The sequence below is a fragment of the Euprymna scolopes genome, chromosome 23, assembly GCF_053919585.1.
Source record: "Euprymna scolopes isolate OS-2025 chromosome 23, ASM5391958v1, whole genome shotgun sequence".
Classification (NCBI taxonomy): domain Eukaryota; kingdom Metazoa; phylum Mollusca; class Cephalopoda; order Sepiida; family Sepiolidae; genus Euprymna; species Euprymna scolopes.
The window spans coordinates 66,322,721-66,347,236 of NC_136504.1; the positions used below are offsets into that span (position 1 = coordinate 66,322,721).

The following is a 24,516-nucleotide window of genomic DNA, read 5'->3' on the forward strand; positions in this document are numbered from 1 at the left end:
TTGGTAAACAAGAAAGAGTAACTGAAACACAAGTATTAAGAATTGACAGGTGCCCGCACTTAATGAAATATTAGTAGCAGAGTTAACTTTTACTGCGGTGCAGTTTTTTAATGGGATCGAATAGAAGTTACTGCGGGGACAGTTTTTTTTTGAGTTTGTTTACCCAACTTTGGCTGGTTTTGTTTCCCCAAGATGTTGGAGGGAAACCAGCTCCATAGCAACTGTCTGATATAAGGAGAAACTCAGCATTGATCAAAGCTGATTGCTTTCTGGACGTTTGCCAGGAACAATGCTAGCTTCAAATTAATTTCGCTTTTATACGAAAAAGCTTAATTAACACACGGCGATCGAAAAATAATCTCCAAACTAGTGCGTAAAAGTCAGGCAAATTAAAGATAGACTTGACCCCCCATTCTTAAGTCGTAGATATTATGATTTAGACAGCACATAAATTGTTTTAAGAGGAGTGAGCCAACTGACCCCTTCCTCCCGAAAAAAGCCTTTTGTGGACATACACAAAAAGTGCACACAATAACACACATTTTGCCTTTTATATATATAGATAAGGTTATGTTTATATATTTCTTGTAGATGATTTACTCTTAAGCTCATATTAGTAGTTCATTTAGATTAATTTTGTTTTATGCAAAAGGAACAAAAAACAATTTATGAAAATTCAGATATCTGATTTTTGTGAAAATTTAATAATGAGTATTAGACATCAAAAACTAAATATCCCCTAAATTTCAATTTCTTTGGGGTATTTAAAAAGATTTTTAGGGACATAATATAGGTACAACCATCGATTTGAAAATTTAAGTATTTCAGACTTGCATTAGCTATTAGATATAATCAAGCCAGATTCCTTGAATTTCATTTCTTAAGACTGCTTAAGACTTTAATCTAGACATTTTTTAAAATCAAAATCATGTATTGAGTTTGCTCAAAATTAAAATAAAGATTCTAGATGTAAGTTTTAATAGCATCGTATGTTGATTTTAATCTTCATAAGGAGGCATAAAATAATTCAAAATTGTTCAGTAAGAAAAAATAATTTTATCCGTCCTGGAACGAGTATTCTTCTAGTACTGTTCTTATAATAAGAAAGTATTCTAATTATTGTTTTACTATTATGTATTTTAATAAACGTTTCACTTTCTTTACCCTAGCACATGACCTTTTTCTTCACCAATCAGAGTCTTTGATATCTTTCAGCCCAACTTTACTATATAACACATAACAACGTTATTCTGCCGTTAACATTTTCATGTAAGCACAGTATTCACATAGGCTGAAATCCGGTTGCATAACTCTTAACTGTGATTCTTATTTATTCTAATAATAACTCTTTGAGAATGAACAATGGAAACGGTGATGCTGTGTATTGAACTGAACAAAGACTTTAATCAGACGAGTAAATCAGAAAATGAGCATATGCAGTTTTACTTCATTTATTTTGCATGAATTTTCTTGAAAAAACTAAAAGAACAAAGAAAGTGTAAAACGAAAAATATCATTCAATAATCAAATGCACGTAATGTGCCATTAACTGTGACAACTTCAGCTCTTCAATGGTATCTCAAGTGTAGAAATTAAAACAAAAAAATAGTTTTGTACTAGCTGTACAGACCTGGTGCTACCCAGTAGTGTATTTACTTGCAATTTGTTTCCATTTTTTTTTTTTTTTTTTTTTTTCAGTCAAACTCTGTGGGCACATACAGAGTTACGTCTCTCTTTTTTTTTTTTTTAATATAGCAGCCATTTGAAAATAATTTCCAAGTGAACAAAATATCTTCTGAAAGCAATTAAATCGAATTATCTCTGCCTGGCTTGTCCACCAAGTTTCAGTCAAGAATGTTCAACAGTCTTTTTTATCACCATCCAGTTATATGCACCAAATGTTAACTTCTGTGTCGCAAGCACACCTGGCTACAACTAATTAGGCTGTAATGACTCTTTTCATGACTATTCTGAGAATTGTTTTGATATCTTAGAGATAATCCCACAGATAAAAATTTGGGATGTTATGGTTCGGTGAGTGTGAAATCTATTCAGGATCACACCTGTGAATTTTATAAACGGCTACATGTGTGTCACTCTATATCAAAGGTCATACACTTTTTTTACATCATCATCATCATCATCATCATCATCATCATCATCATCATCAATGTAACGTCTACATGCCGGCATGTGTAAGACAGCTTTTAGTAATTAACATCCACACTAACCTATCTCTGGCCAGGTTTTTACTTCACCCCCTTTCTACAAATCCACCCTTTTCATTTTCTCCCTAGTTTTCTTTGGCCTCTCCTTGTAAACCAAACCTATTACCTCAATTTCTCTACATCTGTTAACCCAAGAATTTTAATTCATTTTTTCAACATGACATCAAAGTTTCCTGTTCTGTACACATCTCCCTATATTGACTAAATTTAATCTTCCTCTGATTGATTAATGATATGAACAGCCTGTCCTTTAGACTCAAATTACATAGCCATTGTATCATTTTATATCATTTTTCTTCATGCAGCGCATGTCTTCAACCCTCATTGTCCAGATTTCACTTCCATACATCATTGCACTGTGTGTACACATGCTTGATAAACTTCCCTTGGTTGACAGTAATATTGAAAAAGATTTATCCTTCGTCCTTACTTACTTGTTTAGATAATATTTCTCTGAGCTATAGTTTTTTGGATGTTCTTTTTACATAAAAGATTGTTTCTTTTCGAATTTACATATTCGTTTTAAGTTTTGTTTATATGCTATTTAATTAGAAGATATACCAGTCGGCCTGAATGCTGTATGGTAAAGCATATTATTTTTGTTAGTGTATATCAATTACTTTTTTTCTTAGGGAAGTGATAAGATTCTTTTTAATTGGGGCCTCATGGTGTGTTACTTGAGGCCAAAAGCCGCTCGAGGATAAAGATTAATGAGATGCCAGTCAAAAGATGAAGAACGCTATAAGAGTACTAACATTGATTAACGGTATGAACAGTAAACATTTCTAAGGGATCAGAAATGTTTACTGTTTACAACATAACACTAGGTTTCTCTGAGTAAATATATGTTAACTAATATGTATACTAGTAAACTAGTAAAGTATCCTAATTTCTAAAATTAAACAAATCCATGTATTTTGATTTATTTCTAGGAAACAAATAGATCGAATACATTATTGGATGTTTTTAAAAAGAAAGAAAAACTGAATTGTATACTAGTGCGTTTATTTGAATAGAAATTCTGTTGAATAGATGATATGAGCAAATTTGAAGGACTTGATGGCCTCAGTAGATACAGGTTGGACAAGGAAAGAGTAAATGGTTTGTAGACTTCAATAATATAAATCGACTGAGACAAACAAATGAATACCTTACATCTGACAGCTGGACTAAATAGGCACAAATAATCTTCTAAACCAATTGATAGAGTGATTGACATTGCCTGGACATGAGACAGGTCCGACTTACAACAGAATTCTAGTATGAAAAGAACTTTAAAATAATGACCATTTATCTTTACCCTATGATAAATTAATTTGAAATAGATCCAGTAGGAAAAAGAAAGAAAGAGAGGACTTACAAGCTTAATATTTACACATAGAAAATAAACTGTCTCTATCTGGTATTGCCCGGGATTCATCAATGTTATTTTAGTAAAAATTTTAGGGTCTACAAGTTATACAGAAAAAGAAATAAAATTTTAGTTTTACTGTTTTATTATCTATATATTAATACTGTAGTACCTTTAACATACATACGTACATAATTGTGTCACATTTTTCAGATTATAAATTATTCGATCAGGAGATCCTATTTATTAAAAAGGATAGAAGGTGATAACATACTACAAACATTAAATTATTAATATTTAGATACAATAATTTAATGTTCGTAGTACATTATCACCTTTTATCCTCCTTTTAAATACATAGGATCTCCTGATCACCGAAGACGCAATGTAAAAAGAAAAAGAAAATGACGTCGCTTTTGAGCCGTACATGAAACTAAAATATACCTTTTTGGTCTTCTGGCTGGTCTAAAGATGGTATAATGATATCCGGGATTTCCGTTTGCAACAGGCGTTCATGCAATCGAAATGTATCACAACCTCCTATGAGGATATTGGAGATAAATCGTAATAACCAGGTTAATTCTGACACTACATTAACCAGATTACTTAAATAAATACTTTTACAGTTTTAACAAAAGGGTTACAATAATATCGTGGAGTCTCCATTTACGCTGAATGTCCATAGAATATCCAGCAGCAACATATGAAAGATACCGCTATGGAATTTCCACAGGTACCGCTAGTTTTAATAATTATTAAAAAAAAATTTAGATTAAAAGTAAAATTTAAAAGCAAATAATAATGTGTAAGTTACATATTGACGAGAAACACAGAAACGTGTAATCATTTTTATAAACAAAACTACCAAAGAGTTAACATTTTTAGAGGAAGCATTTTCATGTTTCTAACGTTGATTTGACAATATATTAAGGTTGTCCGTCGATATTGTATAGCAAGATCTGTTTTTGAATGGGAAAGTTTAAGTAACTCCATAAAAGTCAAAGGTGACCAGAGATGGAAGTTTCAAAACTGATTTCCAGGCGGAAATTTAGATTCCTTTATGTGGTCATGTCTCTAATGAGGGGTAGTGTGGACAATGTGATTGGCTGTAGCGAGACGAGCTATCTTTCTCTTTTGTCTACACAAGTAAACTGATGGTTTCTGTGACTGTTTTTATTTTTTTAATTATTCTTTTTTATAAATCAACATCGGCGTCCGAGTGGTTTTGTATTCAACACACAAGCAAGACCGTGGATTCTCAACAACCATGACATGAGTGCATAATCGTTTATACATGGATTGATAAGTGAAAACATAGCATAAAGATTCTGGTTTCCTTCCAACAAGGTCATACAAAAAATCTATTGCTTTTGAACTGATGATTGTTAGTCTGACAGGAACTGATTGGAAATATATCTGTTTTCTAAGGCAGCATATTTTACGTTTATCCACTTTATTATAGTATCCTATTTTTTTTTTTTTTAGTAAAACTAGAATAACAGGAAAGCTTGAGTGACACCTTAAAAGTCGGGTGATCCCAGAATGGAAGTCGATGAGTACATATGATTTCTGGTTAGAAATTTTAAATCTCTTATTGGGCAAGATTTCAAGTAGAGATATGTCCGGAATCACAATATAACTAGATGTACTCAGGTGAGCTGTCCGCCCAGCTATTTGTCTCTCTTTCTCTCTATCCTATGTGTATAAAAAATAACCTGTATCTATTTTTTTTATTTATTTATTTTTTTTGTGATTGTAATAGATTTTATTAAAAAGTAAGCATTAGTGTTCAAGTGGTTTTCTCCACAGACAAACAAGAATTTAGGCCCGTGACGACCACATAGGTGTATAAAGGTTTATGCATGCACACTGTTTCCATTCTTTACATGTTTCAAACTGTTATCCTCATCATGATTGTTTTTCTCCGTGTTTTGAGTGCTCTACTTTCTTGCCTTCATTCAGTGCTTTTTGCTTATTCTAATGGATTCACAGAAAATTAATCACTACAATAAAAGACTTACATCTATAAGTAATCACTTAACAAATGCTTCTAGTGAAGGTTGAACTAAACAAAGCTACTTTTTATATAAAGTAAAGTTGTTTGTATGTTTATCGCAACATTATATATTTAAACAGTTGATCAACTAACCGAATTGGCACTTTTGATCAGATGTCCTTATCAATCTTAGAAAATCTTAAACCTTTAAAACCCTTTATTCAAAATTAAAAGTTTGTGATAAAATAATATTAGAAACAAATGTTCCGGCATTTTTAGCATTCCATTTCCCAGTCGACCAAATAACATACTTTTTACTATCAGTAAGAAAAATAAATCATGAAATAGTTTTCGTTTTTAATTAAAATGATCCTTTGCTTGTTTATTTATTTTAGACAAAATGTGTACACTACGTTGAACTGATAAACAGTTTAAATGACGAAGTATTTTTGTTTGATGTGGATAAGTGTTCATCTTCAGTTCCAATATTTTATGCCATCTTTCAGGGTTCAGCCGATATCAGTCATTATCATAAACGTGAATAATGCATTTTTTTATTATTATTTTTAAAAAGTTTATTGCAATTTAAAGTAAAACAAAGGAAAGAAAAAAGTTTTGTATTTTTCATTAGAACTTATGTGTAGAAAGTTTTGTATAAACCCGTCATTGCTGGGTACCTTGCTTAGTAATTTCATCATAAGAAAATTTGTTTTTCTTTTACTAAAACAGGTGAATTTCTATAGATGTAAACAGTCAAAAAAATAATAAATCCATAAATATTTAATCTGGGAGATAAACAAAGAAAATATCAACACTAGCTGTTTTTACTCTGCGTTGCCTTGAAATCTTTATACTTTTATTAATAATTTACCTGATTGAAACAGGATTTTTTTTTTGCCCTCAAAATCATTTAGATTATGAATAAATGTAAAGAAAGATTTTGCATTGTTAGACTGAAACTGACCTTGGAATCGTCTCACTAGGTGAATGTCTTATCAATTTAGCCACCATGCAAGTGTTATTAATGAACAACTTGTAAAGTATACTATAGAAACATAGTGTAAGTAAAATTGGTAAAATTGGTTCTAATTAAACTATAAAGTTTCTTCACAATGCCATCGGTAGCATAAAGAAGACATGGGACTATGGGAGAAATTTATTTTTCTTATGATCTTAGTAATCAAATCAAAACAAAAACCTTTGATTGGATTGAATATGAACTTCGATAAAGTTAACTGGAGATTAATTTTTTTTTTTTTAAACACTGACCAATATTTGCCAAAACTAACTGATTTAACAGTTTTAAGTACGTATTTGCTGTTAACAAAGCTATTGTGGTCAAGAGTACTGAGGAAAAATTTACTCTATTTTATATATATAAGATGATGATGATGATGATGATGTCATATTATTAAAACTTTCAAACAGAATTTGATGATGAAACTACTAATGCTTTCCCCAGATTTTTATCTTTGAACGAATAAAAGCTTACCAAACTGTTACCATTCATAATATAAATGGTCATCTCCAGTATAATTACTTTAAAATCAGTCATTTTTTTCCAATAATGACTTTTAGAGATAAAACAAAATAACAGGCAGAAACAATACTAAAAATAAAGACTTAACATATTTTCCAAATTGTCTTAGCATCATTCAGTAATATCTTTCTTAATTGTTTTCTAGTCATCTATTTAAAATTGTATACAGCTATGATTGCCTGAAAATCATTCAGAAACGTGCAACCAATCAGATGCATATTATACTCCGAACACATAATTTTTCGAGTATAAATGAATAAAAAATAAAAGATTTTGTCGTTTGAAGAATAAAAAGATCAACAATTTATCTTTTCTTTTCATTCTATCAAAATAAAAAGTTGACTACGATTTAAAAATAAGAATAAATGTAAAATAATTTGTGTCCTCAGACAGATCTTAAACTTGCAATAGCATCTAAGAAGGTTGGCGTTTTCTCAATGCATCTGAGTTATTAGTACACAAATGTAAAAACGTGCTATGGAAAGGTTATTGTCTAAGTATGTTAAATAACATTCAATTGAGGCGGTCACTTATAAAAAATGACGAGAGAGAGAGTATTAGCAGTGAAATTTGAAACATTGACTTTAATTAGATATCTTCCAGATTTTTTTCATTGTGTTATTAGTGACAGGATGAGAACTTGACTGTGAGAAGGTTAGCTCCTCCCACTACCTCTATGATATTAATGACCAAAACAAAACTGTTGATCTGATTAAATATGAAATTCAATAAAATCATTTGAAATGAAATTTTCCAAAATTAACTGACTAAACAGTTATATATATATTCTTTAAAAAACAGTTATATATATTCTTTAAAAAAAGATACTAAAATCAAATAACTAGGGAAAAACTGACTTTGTGTAAAAAAAAGGATAAGAACCAAATTAATGGAATGTCCAAAATTGCATGAGAATTGATGAGTAGAATTCTTTACCATTGTTTAAATTTAAATAAAGCTATTTTATATAACTAAAATGTTGAAATGATGGTTTAAATGGTTCAAGTAAAATGAAATTCAATATGTTGGTTGTCAGCTTGAAGGTATTAAAACAAGAATTCAGCTATTTAATTTAGTTTTTAAAATATGTCATGGATACCTGTCAAGGATTGGAATGTAAATTGGAGGAGTTGAAATAGAAGGTCCTTAGTCATCCGAAGCAGTTGAGCTCTCAGATTTTGCCAACAGTGTACAAGTTCTGAGTTTTTATCGGCAACATAAAAGTTCTATTTTTTTTTTTAGATGCATACAAGTTTTGTGTTTTTGCTGCCAGCATACATGTTCTGTGTTTTTGCTGCCAGCATACATGTTCTGTGTTTTTGCTGCCAGCATACATGTTCTGTGTTTTTGCTGCCAGCATACATGTTCTGTATTTTTGCCGTCAGCATACATGTTCTGGGTTTTTGCTGCCAGCATACATGTTCTGGGTTTTTGCTGCCAGCATACATGTTCTGGGTTTTTGCTGCCAGCATACATGTTCTGTGTTTTTGCTGCCAGCATACATGTTCTGTGTTTTTGCTGCCAGCATACATGTTCTGTGTTTTTGCTGCCAGCATACATGTTCTGTGTTTTTGCTGCCAGCATACATGTTCTGTGTTTTTGCTGCCAGCATACATGTTCTGTGTTTTTGCTGTCAGCATACATGTTCTGTGTTTTTGCTGTCAGCATACATGTTCTGTGTTTTTGCCGTCAGCATACATGTTCTGTGTTTTTGCTGCCAGCATACATGTTCTGTGTTTTTGCTGTCAGCATACATGTTCTGTGTTTTTGCCGTCAGCATACATGTTCTGTGTTTTTGCTGCCAGCATACATGTTCTGTGTTTTTGCTGCCAGCATACATGTTCTGTGTTTTTGCCGTCAGCATACATGTTCTGTGTTTTTGCCGCCAGCATACAGATTCTGTGTTTCTGCCGTCAGCATACGAGTTCTGTGTTTTTTGCCGTCAGCATACGAGTCCTGTGTTTTTTGCCGTCAGCTTACAAACTTTGGATTTTTTCTGCTGACGCTGATTAATGTTTGTAATATTTACTGCAAGCAGTTAATTTATAGACTTTTACTTGGTGGCTTTTGCTGGTAATAATTGATTTTTAGAGCTCAGGAAAATTAAAATTGAACAATATTAGAAGCAGAATTGTAGACTTCAATCAAGTTTAATAAATAAGATTTCTTTGATTATTACATGTAGAACAGTTGAGGTAGTAAGTTCAGTACACAGGAGACGACTAAGAAAACATGGGAAGAAGTGATAAGGATGAACTTAAGAGAAAAATGGATAAATAAATACTTGACCAGAAATGGGTTAGTTTTAAGGTCAATTTCTAAAAGTCATCCTACACATTTGGACATGAAAAGCATATGTGAATATGATAATTCCACTGGTAATCAGACACAGACAAGTTTAGTTTTTATAGAGAGAAATGATTCATAGATTAGGATGTCCACAGTCGATAACTGGGGGATTAATGCTAAAAATAAAATGATACCAAATGTCCTTGGATTTCCAACACTTACCTCGGTTTTCTGAGCAATGTTACGCTTAACTTTTTTATTGAATTCCTTTATCTTGGCAGCAATGTTTTGGTGCTGTTCCAAGAGTACCAACTTTTAAAGGCTCAGTCATAATTTTCACATTCCATAAATTCTGGGTCAGTAAGGGGGCGGAGAAGAAGGTAGTAGAGCATGGATAAGTAGTTCACATCAATAGTTTTTTTCCACTGGAGTTTATGTAACTGTAATTATTCTCACTAGTCTTGGACTTCTGCTGTGTTCTGGCTGATGCTAATGGTGCTGTCATCTTAATGGTTCAACTCAGTTTTTTTAATTCTTTTTTGTAGTTCCAAGTCTTCTGATTACAATTGATACATCTGTTCTCCGTCATGTTCCAGTGTTTTTTTGTTTTTTTTTAGTAATATGCCTATTCTTTCTCGTTTTCGCTTTTCTTTTATTTCTTTATGCTTATTAATTTTTCTTATTTTTCATGTTTTTCGTTTTTCATTCTTATCACAGTTCTTTCTTTTCCTTTATCTCATTTTTTCTTTATTTTTCTTTTATTTTCTTACAACGTTCTTTTTTTGTTTTTCCTTCCGTTGTGTTTTCTGACATTTTACCTTTGTTTTTTCTTTTCTTTTTTCTTTTATTTCTTTCCTGTTTTCTTTCTTTCCTTTTATTTTTTCCTTCTTCCATCCTTACCTTTATTAATATTTTTTCATCTTTTATTCTAGCTGTTAATATTATCAAATCATTATAAGTGCTTTCTCTCTCTTTCTTCATCTTCTCTTTTCAATATCACAAGCACCACAAAAACCATCATAAACAACAAATCGACAGAAAATATTAACTAAATTTTTCCATAGCTTTTGCTTTTATGTTCTTTTCCATAAATATGATAATCATTATTTAATTTTTGCAAAAGAATTTCCAGGGTTAGACAATGTTTTCAAACTCTGTTTATTTAACATCTAAATATATCAATGCTGATAAGAATACCTCAAATGATAATGAAGACATATTATCTCTTTGTAAAAGACAAGTTCCAAATAGAAAATAATTAAAACTCCTGTCAATGCAGAAACATGTTTTCATGTAAATGGCATTGCATCTCTTCCGCTTCATTCCTGAAACAGCAAGAACATATCTGTGATTAGCGCCTTGCAGGACGATTAGCATTTGTGCATTGTCAGAAGCAGTGAGCGAAAGGAATTGTTCGTAATGGTAATTTTCTTCTCTTATTTTGAGATGCTCTCGCAGTGTTTGTTCGTTTGGAGATTGAAGAAAATCTCATTGCAACGCATTTATCCGCAAGAGTCGTACAGCTGATGAAGAAGAAATGGTAGGTAGCTCAAAGTTAATTGTCTGCCATTTCCTGAATGACATTATTAAGGGTCACTGTTTTAACCTCGGGCGTATCTTGGATTTTACACTCACATGGATCAAATATCTTTAATCCTGTAAGATTATGTAAAATTGTAAACATGTGCAAAGCTGCATCTTTATTGGTGGTGCATAGTTACAATGCATACGGATGACAGGTCTGTGGTAAAAGAAATATTTGTTGAAGAGAATAGAGACCACCCAAGAAATGGGCTGACTTTAACTTATATACTAGGTTCACTGATGTGATTATGATCTACTTGAGATTTTGCAAAAATAATGTTCATGTTAGATGGTGGACTTCATGGTCAGTCAGATTATCTCCATAGATTAACAGCTGATAATATATATATCTCTCTCTCTCTCTCTCTCTCTCTCTCTCTCTCTCTCTCTCTCTCTCTCTATATATATATATATATATATATATATATATATATATATATATATATATATATATATATATATATATATATATTCCGGAAAGATGGACAAAGGGGTTCAGTTGGGTTTCTGTGGTTCTCATCACAGAGACAGATGGGCCTTAAGCTAATGGGTTGTATTCGGTTGGAAGATATGCTTGTCCAATTTACAAGTCTGTTGTTCCATAGAAGAAAACAAATATTACTATAATCTTTCAAAGTAAAACATTGTTACTTGTTTTAAACTGGAGTTGTACTTTTGTTTGAGAAGAGAATCCTGCTGCTACACTGAGCGAAACCACTCTATTGACATTCAGTCCAGTGTTGAAATCAAACTTTGAATCAGGATGAAGATAATGAACAGATGATCATGACATGTAGTGAATGCACATTTTCAGAAGCTGAGTTCAACTCTTGACAACAGATCTGTTATTTTATTTATCTCCTCTTGAGGAGGTCAGATGTGCATTTGATGAAAGTGTTTCTGTGTAACGAATTGGATTCAAACTTGGAACACCCGGGTTTTCAATCTGTGTTATTAACCATTTAGCCACCGTCAACCATTTATTTATTTATCCTCTTCCCAGAAGGTCAAGTGTGGGTTTGATGAAAATCTTTGTGGAACATCCAGACTCTCAGTCTGTGTCATCAATCACTTAGCCATCTTCATCCCCAGCACAATTGACAACAGGTCTGTTGTGCTCACTTTTGGTCTGATATCCTTCTGAAAAGTATAAACCCATATACTTCTACCAGCTGTCATGTAAGATGGAGATTTTTTTAAAAATATTAAATGACCTTGTGTCAGACTTGGTCCAAATGTCAAATGAAGAAGTGTATACATAGGGATTGGCAATGAAAATGAAAGTAATTTGTTTATAACCAAAAAATGAATACCCTGATTGAACAAATGAACAAAAAATTGAAATTATCCAATCATTATCTATCATACAGCTTTTTTTTTCTTTTTTCTTTTTTTTTTTTTTAATTTGTATTTGTGTAATATCATTAAACAATTAAATTAGTCCAGATAATTATCTAATCTACAAAATAATGTTGACCCAATTTTCAAAGTTGTCCCTCACTATCATATAATCTGACAACTGAAACTTTGGTTCTAACTAGCCAATTTCCATTTCTTATCGTTGGTCCCCCGACAAAAGGAGGGTGAACCTGTAAATTCACCCTTGTCCATTCGTCTGTCCGCACTTTTTTCAATAACTACACCTTGGAATTTTTTTAAATTTTGCACAGACATTTAACATGATAGGAGTAAAAAAGTAACAGATTTTCCAGAAAAACTTCTTCCCCCCCCCCCTGCCTTTCAGGTTAAAATGCCTAAAATTGACACTTTTGTGCTTATTAAAAAAAATTGATGCCTTGGATTTTTATAAAACTTTCTGAAAAGTTCTAACTAACTGATTTCTATATAATTTTGTTTTTCTATACTTCACGATACTCTTGGGTGTGCCCCAAGGGCTCTTTTAGGGCTAATAAAAACACTCCATTTTTTGGATCATTTTACCATATTTGTCTAAAGTTTTCTGTGTATAGCTATTTAGCAGTTTTGCATGGTGCTAACCTCAAATTTAAATATGTTCAGGACTTGGGGAATTTTGGGGCTAAATGAGAGGGGCAAATGATGGACTTTGTCATTTTTTTATGCCTCATTCACTGTGGACAAAGCATGCTTCACTTGTTATACCATTGTTAATAAACTAATGTACTTTGCTACAGTTTATTTTTTTTTTTAAGTATTTATTCCAATCTAACAGTTTTTTGATATGTACAAATTTTTACATAATCACTTTAAGAGAAAATCAGCTAAGGGAAATAATTTCATTCTTCTTTTTTTTTTTCATGTATTGTTTTGTTGTTATTAAATCAAAACCAGGTTCATTTTTATTTTAAATGCTAAGCATAACAAAAAAAGGTGGTTATAAAACAGAAATATCTGTAAATATTTGCAAAAGATGTTTTAAAGTAACGGATTCTAGGTAACACTGGGTCAGTAAGTTAATAAATATTATTTTATTAAAGAAAAATTGATAGATTTTTTTTAGATCACTTAAATTATTTTACTTCCACCTCTTTTGTCTCATACCCATAGTTAAAAATCAGTGACCACCTTGAACATATGAATGAAAAAAACACTGATTCATTTTCGCGGTTTCTTTTCTTTCATTTTTCTCTACATCTGCTGAGATATTGACATTTTATTTCCCGAGAAGATTTTCATCCAATGAAGCTAATGTTTACTTGTAGTTGGACTTTAGGACAAAAACAATGATCCAAACTTTGTGAAAGTGATAACTAAGATTAGAAAAGTTGTCCGAATAATCTAAGTAATAAAAAAGTGTTTACTTGAATTTTTGTCTGTGTTTGAAAACCTTGAGATTTTCTAGTTTTGTGTGTGTGTGTGTATATATATATATATATATATATATATATATATATATATATATATATATATATATATATATATTAGTACACTGTCCAATGTTGCTCGGTCATAAAATAAACTTAAATATGATAATTTGATTCATGCAGATTTCGTATTTATTATTATAACGCCAGTTTTCTATTGATTTTAAAAGTTTTTAAAAGAAATATGATTGGGGTGCTATCAGCTAGAATCGAGACCAAAACATTTAGCTATAAGATAAGTACTGTACTTAAATGCTTATGTGTTAGTTGCGACATTGAATCCGGCGATTCTTTATGGTAAAATCGTGCAGGCGTCTTATCTAGATTTAAATGTGATATATATATATATATATATATATATATATATATATATATATATATATATATATATACACACACACACACGACAGATTTGCATACGTACACAGTTTCATAATTATTAAGATATATATATATATACACACACACACACACACACATATATATATATATATATATATATATATATATATATATATATATATATATATATGTTTGCATTTAAATGCCAGTATCATAGATTAGAAGCTGGAAGCCATTAACAGCTCAAGTACCTTGGGACAGTTGTGATGGATGATAAATTCAAGTTGCAAGTGCTTACAAGAATTGTGCATCCAACATCAGCACCGTCCAAACTAAGGCTCGTATGGAATGACAGAAACAACATACTCTGCTCCAAAACCAGATTGAGGTGCTTTTTGGTCAGCTCCATGTTTTGTATGCATGTGAGTTATAGATGGGCTTAGAGAGAAGGATACAAGCCACAGAGATGAGATCCTTCCATAAGATCCTCAGCATCTCATAACAAGACCATATTAAAAATGTGAAAGTGAAGAAGAGACAAGTAGTTTGGTCATCTGAAGATTTACTGGCCATTTTGAAAAAGAAGAAAATGAAGTGATACATTCATATCATATGATTAGGTCTCTCAAAGGCAATTCTATAGAGAACTGTAGAAGGAGGATGAAGAAAGAAGTGGAATCAAAATATGGGAGTGTGAACAGGAATGGTATTGAAAAAAAATTGGGAGAGATGAAAAAAAAAATGGTTGCCAGGTCATCTTTGGTGATCCAACAGTCATTTAGACCAAGAAACATGAAATGATGATTATCAGCTATTTTTACTATCATGATCTTTTTTTTTTTTCTTAATTCTCTACTGCTTTTTGTTAGGAAAATCAATTTTAATTTAAGTTAATTATGATCGCGCTTAATAATTGCCTCTTTTGAAACTGCACTTGCTAGCACGATTATCATATGAGAATTTCAAATCGTTATAAATTACTGTTCGTTCAGAGAAAATTCATGTGGGTATTACAAATTTCATGAACACTGATTGCTAATGAAAAAGATGGATGGAATCAAAGAGTTTATTTTCCGCTTGCTGTCAAGGATGAAGGAAAAAATGTAAAGAAAAATAATTTCAACAATTTAATGAAAAATTAGAAATTGGATCAAGGAAAATGAAAAAACAATTCCAGAACAAAAAAATGTTGTTTTATTTTTATATCTATAAACTTTTAAACTGGGTACATAGATTTTTGCAAAGCAAGGACAATAATACCAAGTTTATTTTGGATTAGCCATCAAATTAAAATTCAAATTTATTGGAAATTAAAACGTTGATGTCTTCTGTGTCATTAGTCCAGAAGTAAAATTTCACAGCATATAACTAAAAATACAGACTTTGAACAAGAAAAAAATTCTTACAGATTTAATCTTGTGGTAAATGAAAATTAATCGTCATGAAAACAATATTAGATCAAGTCAGCTTAAACATTAGACAAAATCCCAAATTTCTATTGAAAAAAATTTACAAAGATAAAAAGTGCAACATTTTTTTTTATATAAGACTCATTTCAACAGCTATTGAATCTTTTTTATATGATTTATAACACAGCAGAAATGAAGGTGGATTCTTTACTATACAAGTAAAACAATAATTAAAAAAACTCAGATTTGGGTCATGTGAAACAGATAGAAACACAATTTAATAACAGAGCAAAATTTTAATTCAATACGGATTTTAATCTGGCTTCTATTTTTTGTGTGTGAAAGACAATTTAAAACTTCAGCCCACCATATTGACGCGTGGCCCTTTTTCTTTAAGAAGGGACTGTTTTATATGTATAGAGACAAACAAGATTGTACGCATTGTTTTAAAACACGGGCATGAAAAATAAATCATTCACCACTGAAAAGAGTAACCTAGCTTGAAGTAACCTGAAAAAACTATTGTTGCAGTATTTTTGCTATAATGAGCATATGATTACTAAAAAATTGGAAAGTTCTATTTATAAACAGAGTTGATAATTGGATGGAACCATTCTCTGCTACCAACCAATCAGGAACCGTGATCACTCGTTAAAATATACAGAATCTCTTAAGAATTCCTGCATGGGAAAGAACTCTGCTATTTGTTTCAGGACTTCTTCAGATTGGCTATCTATCTTTGCTTTCATCTGCAAGCTTTTACAATTCAAGGCTTCTCTGGATTGATACTGACATTTTATTTGGAACAGCATTTCTTTTTTTTTTCTGAAACTAAAGTGGCTTACAACTCAAAAACTATAAAGAGAAAGAATTGTATATTTAGAAAGAGAAAATATTACATTTTGTTGATATCCAAATTTTATCAAATAAATAGGTTATCACATGTTGAAATTGGAGGGAATTGTGTATGAAAATGGATAAATATAGTGAACTATATTTATCCATTTTCATACACACTAAATACTAAGTAGGTTTGTAACACCTATCAAATGGTCATTTATTTAGTACATTGTCAAGAAAACAATCACTGATATCAGAAATAGACATTTATTCATTATCAATTTATTGCTATTTACTTCAGGTGATCAGACATTGTTGTAATACTGACATCAAGTGCCTTATACATTTCTCTGACACTTTTACATGGGTTTTGTCCAATACTTGCTGTCAAAACTTCATTATCGAAAGGGCATGGGCACCATCTATTTTGCCTTCAACACTTTTATTACGACTACAGGATTCCTGAAACCACCTTTAGCAACAAAAAGGATGGTCATTTGTATATTGAAAGAATAACACATATTACACAAACAAATATTGATTATTTAAATTTTCTGTGTTTAAAAAATTCTGAAAATGTATATTTTATTTCCAATCCTTAATTTGACATTAACTCTAAATACAACCTAATTTATTTTGAAAATTTCTATGTGACTAATATTCAATTTGAAAAAAAATCAGTTTAAATAAAAACTAATCTCCCTCTAAAATACTGATCAAATAGAAAATACATCCAGCTGTGAAATCAGAAGGTATAGATTTTTTAAAAAGTCCAACTCTTAGAATTTTTCAATATTCGACTCTGACTCCTTATTTTAAAATAAGGAGTCAGAGTATTCCAATATTTAGAGTATTTGTTGATTCTTTAGATATTAAAAACTCCAACTCCTAACATTTTTACAAGTCCCTGTCTGACTCCTTTCAAAACTTTCTTTAAAATGAAGGCATATGAGATTTTTGTACAAGTTTTTGTTTGAGATGTTATTAAGGTACTTTTTCCCTATTTGCAGTTGTCATTTGTGGGAATTATCTAGTTCCTGTTCTTCCTTGGTCTTCTCTCCAAATTCCACAACTGTATATTAAACTGGTTCCACCGAAGTGTTATATAGTTTTAATATTCTCTTCTGATATTCTGTCTTCTCTTGTCCATAAACTTTTTTCATACTGATGATTGCTGTTTCCTACTTATGACGTCTGTAAGTGAAAATAAATTCTTTTAATTAAAAGAAGAGGATGTATGTACATCTTCTGTAGTTATAGTGAGGTTACAGTGAATGAACTTCTCTTCATCCAACGTCATAATAAACACTGACAAATTTCAACGCTTTCTCTCAAATTCAACTCACCGTCTGCCTTTTAAAAAGCCAGTTGGTCTCTACACCTGCAAATTAGTTCCAATTATTAAAATTTTCCATTAGGAACAAGAGTTCTTTTTCTCTCTAGAAAACAAGTGTTCTACACAAGAAACATTTGAAATGTTTTGAAGCTTGTAGGTGTTTGTTTTCTGTTTTGATGCTGTCTTCAGAATCATGAGCGAACCAACTTTTGTTCATGTCTTCTTTTTCATTGAAATGACATTTGATGAATACAATTCAAATTAATTTTAATATTTAATTCGATTCAAAATTACATGTAATGCTCATACAGACTCTGACAAAAGTGGTGCATGATTAGCATAATGGATACCATTGCAGTCGATGAAATAAGCAATGCTGAATTCAAATCCTGTCAGATATTTTGTAGTTATTCACACACTAATACAGTTGGGAAAGGCTATGAACGTACAATTTCTCCATCAGTTATAGATAAAAAAAATGGCAACTTGCGTTCAATTAATCGTATACAATAGGTCATATGCAATAACTATCGTGTTTCCAATTTAAATTATTCAGAACAGATTAATTTTACATAAAACGGACACACTAAGCTTTAAAAAGAAGTATAATAAATTCATCTGTGGCATGTCTAAGGAATAGTTCCATTTGATTTTGGTTTAAGAATTACTTTTCGGTCAAGTTATTAGTTACGTCATCAATTCCTAGTTGTGTCTATTACTCATTCCATTTTAAATAAGCTATAGGATATTTTAAACAATTTCCATGGCTACTTGAAAGTCCAACATTCAAACTCCTCGGCCTAATATTCAAAGAAAGTGGGCTCCGTCTACCAGGCTAAAAAACTTCTCGAGTTTGTTAGTATTATTTCTATCAAGCCGCCATTCACCGGTACATTGGGGTTGGTGCAACAAGTACTTCAATGGAATATGCTCTAACAAATTTGTTGCATACACTCCCCCAACATAAATACATCCAACCAACCTATCAATCAACAAAATCTCACCTCTTCATTATAAATTTCCCAGATGCAGGAAAGATTTTTTACTCTAATAGCTTCTTTTCTTGAACAGCTTTGAAATTCCCTCCCTCTTTCCTTGATTGTACCAACATGCAGACATTTAAATGTAATGTGAACAAATATTCTATTGCACAACTTTACATTTAGGATGCCCTTATAAATCTGGGTACCTAATTCTCAGTAACCTGTTACGCCCTGATGAGAGTGTGCCTTGTTTAAGATGGAAAAAAAAGGATTGATTTCCCATAAAACGGACAAGTCATTCATTTTTCACTTCATGTTTTTCCAATAACAATTTGTTCTCGTTCTTTCTTCATCAGGCCGCAAATTCTGCAGTTGTATGTTGAAATTGATTTTACGAAGGTGTTAGATAGCTTTACACTTTGCTACTCGGATATTCTGTCTCCTTTTATTCAGATCTTATCACGTTCTTCCATACTAATGATTGCCAACTGTTTTCTTCTCATGGTGGCTTCTGAATTTCAAATGACAAAACTATTTCTGTTTTTATTACATGTCTTGATGGCTCTATATTACTATCTTCTCTTTCAAGCCATATGTTCAAGCATAAAATCTGCTAACGAATATGCGACGACGACGACGACAACGACGATTACGACTACTACTACTACTACTACTACTACTACTACAACCATAGTAACAAGCGAATAGCATCTATCGATAATTGTGAATGAACGAGCTTGGAAATGTTTCCGATGAATGAAAACGCAGTTCCTGCATAGTGTGAGTCAAAGTGTCGCAAGAAACCAGATTCGCTTAAATGGACAATATTTCATGATCGTTATTGAACCGTAAGAAAAATAAAAACGACCTTTTTTCTTCTTTTTCTTCTTTTTTTTTAATGCTATTTTTAAGTTTTCTGCCTGTAAGGTTCTAAAAAAGATTTTATTACAAAACTGTGATATTTATAGTTGAGGAATGACGTCAAGAGAAAGAACTTTTCAAATATGTTAGTAAAGAGGTTGGGGTTGAGGTTTCTTATATTTTAAACTCTAATTTTAAATAGTTTTTATTTTTCCCTTTATTCGTTTTTTGTTTTATATTTTCAATGATATCTCTTTTCTTCAACGCCTGCATTAGAATGTGTGTGTGCACGTATATATGGATTCATATATCTGTAAATCTATATAAATAAACAGATGTGCGTATGTCTGTAAATATTTTAACCAAACAACTCTTAAGCTACTGGTTATATAGTACTGAAATTAACAGAAAATAGTAATCGTACACCAAGGATGATTAATAACTAGTAACATTTTTATTTAAATAGATGGATAACTTGTACAGACATATTGGCATGTTGAGAGCAAACTGTTCGTTTCAACTTATTTTTACTTCTTTCTGCACATGCCCAAATTCATTTTATTTCTTCAAGTCGTCTAATATTCAATCTTTCTTGTCCATCTCTTGATAGCTACATCGGTAGAGAACACGGCTGGAACACTAAATGTTTTGGCTTGGATTCTAGCTGATGGCATCCAAGTCATTTTTTTTTTTAATTTTTGAAATCAATACTATATATTAGGTACAATATAATATTCAATAAACAATTAGCTCTGTAATAATAAATACAAAATCTGCATGAATTAAAAGATATTTAAGCATATTTTATGACCCGACAAAGCCGGGTGTCCCCCACTTGTATATGTATATGTGTGTAATAAAATCTATGTGTGTATGCTGTAAATATGTCTGTGTGTGTGTGTGTGTGTGTGTGTGTGTGTGTGTGTGTGTGTGTGTATATATATATATATATATATATATATATATCACACACACACACACCTTTTACCTACCGAATGTTGTCCAGGATTCCATGAAATCATTTTAGTCTCTAAGTTTTGTTTGCACATTTTTAAATATAGATATAGATAGATAACTGTTATATTGTTCATGTTAAAATGCAATATCTCTCTTGTTAGTTTTCTATTATTAGGTGATTAAAGATGTTTCATATTAGCCATGGTTTCGGACAGCTTGCATATTTTATTAACAAGTTTAAGATAACTATGTTATATTTCTAATAACATCGCACAACAATAACAAATGAAAATTGGCTTGCCAACAGTAAAGTTTGATCTGTCAGCTTAAATGTTATTTGGGTCTGCTTTTGAAAATCTGACAGGATAACTTAATATGTTAGATTACTGCTAATGAAATAAATACGGATTTGAATTATCTGTACAAGTTCAGCGTTTGTTCAGCCTTCACAGTCTTATTAACTGAGTTGGTTAAAATTATGTCAGGTAAAGACAATCCTCCTTGTAGATACATGTTCATTGGTGAATTTTATATGTTCAGGTCTCAAAGAATCAATAACCATTTATTTTATGTCAGTATAGAAAAAAAAACATATCGTTATACACAACATATTGTTGGAAAGTTTCATTCGTTTACTTAATCATAAGTACATCAGTCAGCATTGGATATCCTGTAAGTGCTGCACTCGCCTGCCAATTTCTGAAACTTTTAAATAAAATACAATGACAGTTCAATAAAGAAGAAAATTACGATTAAACCGGGCATAAACTTAAAATAAAACCAATTTGCCTCTTCCCTTGAGGCTTGCATTCACAAATATCTACAGGCTTAAAACTAATTTAGATGATGTTGAATCATTTCTTCTAACAAACTACCCGGATATCTTAGCATTAAATGAAACTAACCTACACTCCTACGTCCCCTCTAACCACTTTAACATGCCTGGTTATCTCCCACTTTGCCATAAGGACTCAGACATATGCACAGACTTGGAGTCTATATTCAAAACACTCTCCCCTTGACTAGAGAATCAAATTTAGAATCAGATGACTAGGCATTTATATGCTTTAGACTCCATCCTAATCAACCAAGTCTCTAACAGCATAGATACAGTACTCTCCATTGATACTAGTGCACGAGTACATGTATTTGGTGACTTTAATGTCCACCACAGTAATTGGGTTGGTTTCTCTACTTACACAGATGCAGCTGGTAGCATAACACATAGCTTCTCTGTATCTCATTCTCTATTACAGACAGTTACATTCCCAGCCCGTCTCCCAGATCGACAAGATCAACAAGCCTCACTTCTAGATCTATTTCTGACTACAGTTCCTGATTGTGTAACAAATGCCCATAGCCCACTCGGGAATGCTTATCACACTGTAATAATGGTAGAAATCACCCTAAACTTCCAACCCAAAGCTTAAAAGCCATTGCTCAAAACAAGGTACTATAAGAAAACTGACTGGGAAGCCATCAGGGATCTCATCAGAGATACTCCATAGGGAAAAATCTTTTCCCTTCCTGCAGAACAGTTTGCAAATGAGACCAAATGGTTCAAATCAGCAATTGAAGCACATGTTCTCACACTGAGGTTCTATAGTAAACCCCAATGGTTTACTTTTACTTGCGCAGCTACCATTGCTTAAAGGTATACCGCAGGTTTATCTGGCACAAGTCCAGTACAAACAGACAAAAGTTTATAAAAGCTAGAAGTAATTGCGAAAAAGAAATAGCGACAGCTAAGAGAGATTACACCAAAACTACCAGAAAATGCATTAAAGCAAAAAAATTGTGAACTCGAGATTTCTGGAAAATCTAAAACCGTGTAATAAATAAGCAATCAACAATCCCCCCATTATCCAACAATCATGAGGTTGCTTGCATGGCAACTGAGAAGATTAACATGCTTGCCAATTGATTTGCCTAAAACTCTACATTGGATCCAATAAACCACTCCCTCCCTGATTTTCCTTTGCGGACAGAAACCACATTAGATGATCTGAAAATTACCCCATCAAGTGCATGATATCATAAAAAACATAAACATCTCAAAAGCATGTGGACCATCCCAGCTGTACTATTAAAGAAATGCTCCACTGAGGTTGCTCCAGTTCTCTCCAAACTCTTCAACAAATACCTTAACAAATCTTGCTTTCCTGACTGCTGGAAAACTACTTCTGTGGTACCAGTTTACAAGAATTCTGGCAAAAGAAATGACCGATTAAATTATCACCCCCATTAGCTTCCTCCCTCTTTTCGCCAAAATATTTGAGTCCATAATTAATCAAGCCCTAGTCCATCACCTTACAGTTGCTAAACTTCTGTCCAACCAACAATATGGATTTAGGCAAGCCTGTTCTACCTCTGATATCCTAACTGTAATCTCTGAACATATTTACCATGCACTGGATAAAGTAGAGGAAAGTAGGGCAGTAGCCCTAGATATATCTAACGCTTTTGACAGGGTATGGCATGAAGGTCTTCTCGGGAAAATCAGATCATATGGAATTACTGGACGAATACTAAACATAATTAAATTCTTTTTAAGTAAGAGAAGAATCCGATGGACGCACGTCAAAATAATGATATAAATGCGGTTGTACCTCAGGTGTCGATCCTTGGACCTTTATTATTTCTGATATTCATAAATGACCTCCTTGATAAACTTGTCTCTGTGATGAGCATATTTGTGGATGACACCATACTCTATGGTAGGCACAAGGGGAAAACAAATGAACACATACCTAAGACAACGGTGGAAACCCTAGTGGAAGACTTCCAGTCTGTAGTTGAATGTGGACAAAAATGGATGTTAACATTCAATGCTGTAAAGACTAAGCTTCTTTCCTTTAATAATTATAAGAAACTTTCTTAACCAATAATTGCTATGACTGATGAGACATGACCTGGAAGTACTTCATTCAGATTCCTCGGCTTAATGTTCACAGAGAACATGAGCTGGAACAGATACATCAAGGCCATCACTTTGGCTGCTGCAAGGAAGGTGGGCTCCCTTTACCGTGCTAGAAAGTTACTTATGCCTGAATGTATCTTGTACCTCTACAAAGCCACCATTCGCCCATGTATGGAGTATTGTTATCACATTTGGGCTGGTGCATCTGCTCCTAGTCTCTAACTTCTGGACAGGATTCAAAGGAGAGTCGCCAACCTAATAAGTCCTGAACTGTCAGCTAGGCTTCAGCCTCTGTCTCCTCGATGAAATGTTGCATCCCTCTGCCTGTTCTGCAAGTATTTTAATGGTATATGCTCTGACGAGCTACAAGCACTTTGTACCCCTAGACATGAATACCCCTGATAAACCCGACAAGCAGCGAAATCCCACCCTGACATAGTAGAGATCCCTAGATGTAAAAAAGCCTCCTTCTATTCTAATAGTTTCTTCCCTAAAACTACAAAACCTTAGAACTCTCTCCTGGGTTCCTGCTTCCCCGACTGTACTGACATGCAGAAGTTGAAGTGTAACGTAAACGGAAATCTTGCTGCTCAACTCCACAATAGTATCTTTGCAATTATGTCCCAGATAGTAGCCCCCCCCCCCACATCAAAGTGGCACCGAGCCTTGTTTGAGGTGAAAAGGCAAAAAAAAAAAAAAAAAAAAAAAATTTCAAATATCGCATACACAGTATTGTTGAGATATAATATCCCTATCAACACATGCTAGAATCTACACAATTTTTTATCATGATTGCAACGAAATATATGTTGATGAAACTTGATATCCCACTCCAAAAAAGACTTGATAAACACAACCAATTCATTAGTTGGTCTTTGTGCTATGCATTTTTTTTTGTGTGTGAGCTTAGTTGTCCTGTGTTGTATGCATATTAGACTATTGCAGGTTTTTGTGTTTGGAAATTATGATTTAGAAATGTAATAGGATATGACAATTACACCTCCCCCCTCCAACATTTAGCACTGCTCCTACACCTT

At 32.3% G+C, this 24,516-nt stretch overlaps 1 protein-coding gene across 13 annotated transcripts in view; it reads left to right on the top strand.

The window, feature by feature from the left end:
* The window catches only part of LOC145245959 (3',5'-cyclic-AMP phosphodiesterase 4C-like), a 1,213,142-nt gene that overhangs the window by 862,594 nt on the left and 326,032 nt on the right, over window positions 1-24,516 (top strand). The gene's annotated exons all lie outside the window — the stretch shown is intronic.